The sequence below is a fragment of the Leptonychotes weddellii genome, unplaced genomic scaffold (assembly GCF_054177405.1).
Source record: "Leptonychotes weddellii isolate Sample4059 unplaced genomic scaffold, ASM5417740v2 HiC_scaffold_10086, whole genome shotgun sequence".
Lineage (NCBI taxonomy): Eukaryota > Metazoa > Chordata > Mammalia > Carnivora > Phocidae > Leptonychotes > Leptonychotes weddellii.
Genome location: NW_027677255.1, coordinates 1 through 5,665, shown reverse-complemented (window position 1 = coordinate 5,665; position 5,665 = coordinate 1). Strand labels below are relative to the sequence as shown.

General features: G+C 48.0%; 1 long non-coding RNA gene across 1 annotated transcript; it reads left to right on the top strand.

Moving 5' to 3' along the window:
- The first annotated feature begins 1,518 nt into the window (after positions 1-1,518).
- Positions 1,519-5,226, top strand: LOC145718015 (uncharacterized). Its single transcript, XR_014141530.1, has 2 exons — positions 1,519-4,143; positions 4,356-5,226. It is a non-coding gene; the product is annotated as an uncharacterized LOC145718015 (long non-coding RNA).
- The last annotated feature ends 439 nt before the right edge of the window (positions 5,227-5,665 follow it).

Below are 5,665 nucleotides of genomic sequence, written 5' to 3'. Positions count from 1 at the left end.
CATCCTTAACTATTGTTTTAATAATGCCATTAGTGGGGCGCCTGGGTGGCTCAGTTGGTTAAGCGACTGCCTTCGGCTCAGGTCATGATCCTGGAGTCCCGGGATCGAGTCCCACGTCGGGCTCCCTGCTCAGCGGGGAGTCTGCTTCTCCCTCTGACCCTCCCCCCTCTCATGCTCTATCTCATTCTCTCTCTCAAATAAATAAATAAAATCTTTAAAAATAATAATAATAATGCCATTAGTGTAATTTTATCCCCAGCTATCCTACTGAATTCTATTATTTATAATCACATGAAGAATGATGATGGTGAAATAAACGGAAAATAAATCTTCATAGAAACGTTTTAAGTGATCTGTGATCACAGTAAACTAGTCCAGCCTCCATGTCCCATTGTATTCAGCCTTAAATTCTATTTTAAGCCAATGTCTTCTCCTCACAAAATGAGCACAAACACTCTATGACTTAGACATTTGCTGCATTCCTCAATTCTGAGCTCTTCAGGACATTGCCTGGTAAACTTTACTGCTTTACTTTGGCCCAAAGCTGGCAAATTTGGGCCAATCGCCCCGAGTCCCCAACTATCCACCAAAGAAGAGAGTGAACATCTTCCCTCACAGATTTGGCAAACATAGGCACCCAGTAGCAAAATACTCTTTTCAAATATTCTTTCTTGTTTAAAAACAAATTCGGATCTTGCCTGCATACCGAAATAAACGTCTGTTTCGATCCGTTTTAAGTAATTTCTGACTCTCCACGTGTGAAATACACTGATGTTTTGACTGACCAAAGAGGAACGTCTGCGGTTTAGGGCTGTCACTCACAAACCTCCTCTCCCATATGACACACCTCCTTTGAGTCACAGCACCCCATCTTGGATCCTCGTAGATTCCTACTCAGCCAGCATCCCAAACATTCTCTCACCGGCAAACACACCGAAGCTTCCCTCAGCCCAATCCTACCCCAACTACATATTCCTACTGGCCCACGCTCAGGACACAGCTACTCACCTCCCCGGCTCGCAGATGCCGCCCCTTCACCCACCCAACACCCACGTCCCCGTTCCACCCGATACTAGCCGCCACCGAGAACGCCTGAATCATGTGCACTTTTGTCTGAACTCGGACAGCTGGGAGCTGGGCCAGAACTCTCAGGATTCCGCAGGGGCGACCAGGCCGAGTTTCGGCGTCCCCCACCCCCAGGCCAGACACTGAGGGGTAGGACGACCACCTACCTTGTGGGTCCAGCAGCTCTTTTGCGCGACATTTCCCGAGTCCCAGGCGCCCGAGCTGAGCGCTTCCCTCGTCCGTCCCGCCGCTTTAAAGGCTCTGCGTGACGCTGCCCAAGTGCCTCTGCTCCGGTGCCCAGAGTCTCTCTCGTTCATCACGCTGCTTTTACGGCTCTGCGCGACATTTCCCAGGAGTCCCTGCCGCACCAGCCGAGGGCCTCCCTCGTCCAGCCCGCTGCTTTTACGGCTCTGCGCGACATTCCCCAGGAGTCCCTGCCGCACCAGCCGAGGGCCTCCCTCGTCGAGCCCGCTGCTTTTACGGCTCTGCGCGACATTTCCGCGGTGTTTGCGGCGTGAGCAGCCGCGCAACGTCTGGCGCCCTGGGGAGTGGGCCGGCCTGGAAAGACGCTTCCAGAGCCGTCTGTGTGTGCGGCCAGGCGTGGCTGCCGCATCTGAGAGTAGGCGTGGTGCTGGCAGGGCTGCAGGTGCCGGCCTCCGTGTCTGAGCCACTGAGCCGGCGCTGCGCCGCGTTTCTCACAGGCTCTGCATCGCAACTCCAGTTACCCCGGGGTTTTGGCGCTTCTTTTGGGGTTGGCGGGAGAATTCGGCCTCTGTGGGCTCAGGGTTCTGGGGCACAAGCGCGTCAGATCCGCAGGGCAGTGTGGGTCGTTCCTGACTGCACCCAGAGCACGCTGAAAGCGGGGGCTTCCCAAATCTTGGGCAGGGCGACCCGGTAGGAGCCTCAGGACCGCGAGCGGGCAGTGGCGGAGGCGTGACGGAGGCGTGCGCTTGCGTGTACGGCGCCGCTGTTTCCCCGGGGGCGTCTGTGACCCTCTGCCGCACCTGGGGGCGGGGGGGCGGGGGGGCGGTGCCTGTGCCTTCCGCGCCCCGCGGCCTGGCTGCTGCCTCCCAGACGCGCACGTGCGGTGCGTGGAGTTGGCGAGAAGGTCCTGTGTGTGAGTACGTGGTTGCGCGTTGGTAGGGCCTGGAGCTGAGGGTAGTTTCAAATTCGGTCAGTCTGGACTCCGAGAAAATCTTCTCCACTATCTCAGTTCTGCCCTTCTCCAAGAGGTGCATGTCTGAGAACCACTTACGAGGTACCTTGGTGTTTCTTTTTCATTTTCTTTTTGTGATAATTCGTTTTTCCCTCAGCTTTGATTTCCTTGCCTCCTGATTTGATGCCTGACCTAGGCCCATCAAGTGGCCCGGTTTCTTGTATTTACCATTTGAGAAAATGTTGGGGTGGGGTGTTTATGTTAAAGAGCCCAGTGTGTCTTGCCGTCCCCCTAACCAACTGTTAGTAGTTTGACAAATGTTTCACTTTTCTCCTGTGTTGTCTTTTTATTTTATTTAATGTATTTTTTCTGCTTATAAAATTACAGATCAGTTTGGAGAATTTGGAAAATATACAAAGTAACAATAAAAAAAAATCAAGTTTAAGAAATATAAAGAGAACACTCAGGTAACCACCCAGGTCACAACATAGAACATTGCAAGCGCTTCAGTAACATCCTAATCAAAATCAAAATCACCCTTCCTATCCACCCCTAACTTTTATGATAATCAGTTTTTTCATTATAGTTTACCTACCTAATTATGCATCAATAAATGATAAGTGTACTTTTTAACTTTATGTGACTTTCTGTCCTGTATTATTTTTTTAACACTCTAATGTGAAATTTGCCTGTATTGTGTATTTTTTCATAATGTTTGATAGTGTATCCTTATATAAATAGGTTAACGTATATGTTCATTATGTCATTGGTGGTTAGTTTGATACTTTTCAATTTGGGGCTGTTACAGTGCTGCTGGAGCATATATGTGCATAAGTACTGGTATGCAGGTAAGCACATTTCTCTAGGATACAGGCATACTGTGAAGATACTGCAGGTTTGGTTCCAGGCCACCACTATAAAGCACGTATCACAATAAAGTGAATCAGATTAATTTTTTGGTTTCCCAATACGTACAAAAGTTATGTTTACACTATACTGGAGCCTATTAAGTGTGCAGTATTATGGCTGGAAAAAAAAAACAATGTATATGCATTAATTTAAAAATATTTGGGTGAGGGGCGCCTGGGTGGTTCAGTCATTAAGCGTCTGCCTTCAGCTCAGGTCATGATCCCAGAGTCCTGGGATCAAGTCCCGCATCAGGCTCCCTGCTCGGCAGAGAGCCTGCTTCTCTCTCTCCCACTCCCCCTGCTTGTGTTCCCTCTCTGTCTCTCTCTCTCTCTGTCAAATAAATAAATAAAATCTTTAAAAAAAAATATTTGGTTGATTAAAAAATGTTAACCATTGGGCGCCTGGGTGGCTCAGATGGTTAAGCCTCTGCCTTTGGCTCAGGTCATGATCCCAGGGTCCTGGGATCGAGTCCCACATCTGGCTCCCTGCTCAGCGGAGAGCCTGCTTCTCCCTCTCCCTCTGCAACTCCCTCTGCTTATGCTCTCTCTCTCTCTGTATCTGTCTCAAATGAATAAAAAAAATCTTAAATAAATAAAATAAAAAATGTTAACCATTATCTGACCTTTCAGTGAATTGTTATCTTTTTGCTGTTGGACGGTCTTGCCTCAGGGCCGCTGACTGATTAGGGTGGTAGTTGTGAAAGTTGGGGTGGCTGTGATTATTTCTTAAAATAAGACAGTGAAGTTTGCTGCATCAACTGACTCTCCCTTCCACAAAAAATTTCTCCGTAGCATGTGACGCTTTTTTATAGCATTTTATCCACAGTAGAACTTCTTTCAAAACTGGAGTCCATCCTCAAACCCTGCTGCTGCTTTACAACTAGGTTCATGTGATATTCTAAATCCTTTGTTATCATTTCAACAATCTTCACAGCATCTTTACCAGGTGTAGATTCCATCTCAAGAAACCTCTTTCTTTGCTCATCCATAAGAAGCAACTCCTCATCTGTTCAGGTTTTTTTTTTTTTGATTTTATTTATTTATTTGACAGAGAGAGACACAGCAAGAGAGGGAACACAAGCAGGGGGAGTGGGAGAGGGAGAAGCAGGCTCCCCGCAGAGCAGGGAGCCCGATGTGGGACTCGATCCCAGGACCCTGGGATCATGACCTGAGCCGAAGGCAGTCGCTCAACCGACTGAGCCACCCAGGCGCCCTCATCTGTTCAGGTTTTATCACGAGATTGTAGCAGTTCAGTCCCATCTTCAGGCCACACTTCTAGTTCTCTTGCTGTTTCCACCACATCTGCATTGACTTCCTCCACTGAAGTCTTAAACCCCTCAAAGCCACCCATGAAGGCTGGAATCAACTTCCAAACTCCTGTTCCTGTTGATAGTTTGACCTCTTCCCATGAATCATAAATGTTCTTTTTTTTTTTTAAGATTTTATTTATTTGAGTGAAAGAGATCATAAGCAGGGGGTAAGGGTAGAGGGAGAAGCAGACTCCCTGCTGCGCCGAGAACCCGATGTGGGACTCAATCCCAGGACCCCGGGATCATGACCTGAGCTGAAGGCAGACACTTAAACAACTGAGCCACCCAGGTGCCTGAATCATAAATGTTCTTAATGGCATCTGGGATGGTGAAGCCCTCCCAGGTCTTTGATTTACTCTGCCCAGATTAATCAGAGGAATCACTATCTATGGCAGCTATAGTCTTACTAAAAATTTTTTTTTTTTTTTAAGATTTTATTTATTTGACAGCACAAGCAGGGAAAGCAGGGAGTCCAGTGCGGGGCTCAATCCCAGGACCACAGCATAATGACCTGAGCCGAAGGCAGAGTCTCAACTGACTAAGGCACCCAGGCACCCCAAGGTATTTCTTAAATAATGAGACTTGAAGGTCAGAATTACCCCTTGATCCATGGGCTGCAGGATGTGTTAGCAGGCATGAAAGCAACATTAATCTTGTCCATCTCCATTAGAACTCTTGGGTGACCAGGTACATTGTGAACGACTGGTTCTATTTTGAAAGGAATCCTTTTTTTCCAAGTGGTATGTCTCAATCTTGAGCTTAAAATATTCAGTAAATCCCATTGTAACAGATGAGCTGTCATCTAGGCTTTGTTCCATTTATAGAGCACAGACAGTAGATTTAGCATGATTCTTAAGGACCCTAGGATTTTTGGAATTGGCAACGAGCATTGGCTTCCACTTCAAATCACCAGCTGAATTAGCCTCTCTTGAGAAAGTCAGCCTGTCCTTTGAACCTTTGAAGCCAGGCATTGACTTCATGAATTCTCTTAGCTAGATCTTCGGGATCACTTGCTACAGCTTCCCCATCGGCACTCGCTGCTTCACCTTGCACTTGTACGCTTTGGAGACCGCCTCTTTCCTTAGCCTTGCCAACTTCTGCCAGCTCCCAACTTTTCTTCTGCAGCTTCCTCACCTCCTCAGCCTGCACAGAACTGAAGAGTCAGGGCCTTGCTCTGGGTGAGGCGCTGGCCGAAGGGAATGTTGTGGCTGGTCTGAGCTTCCATC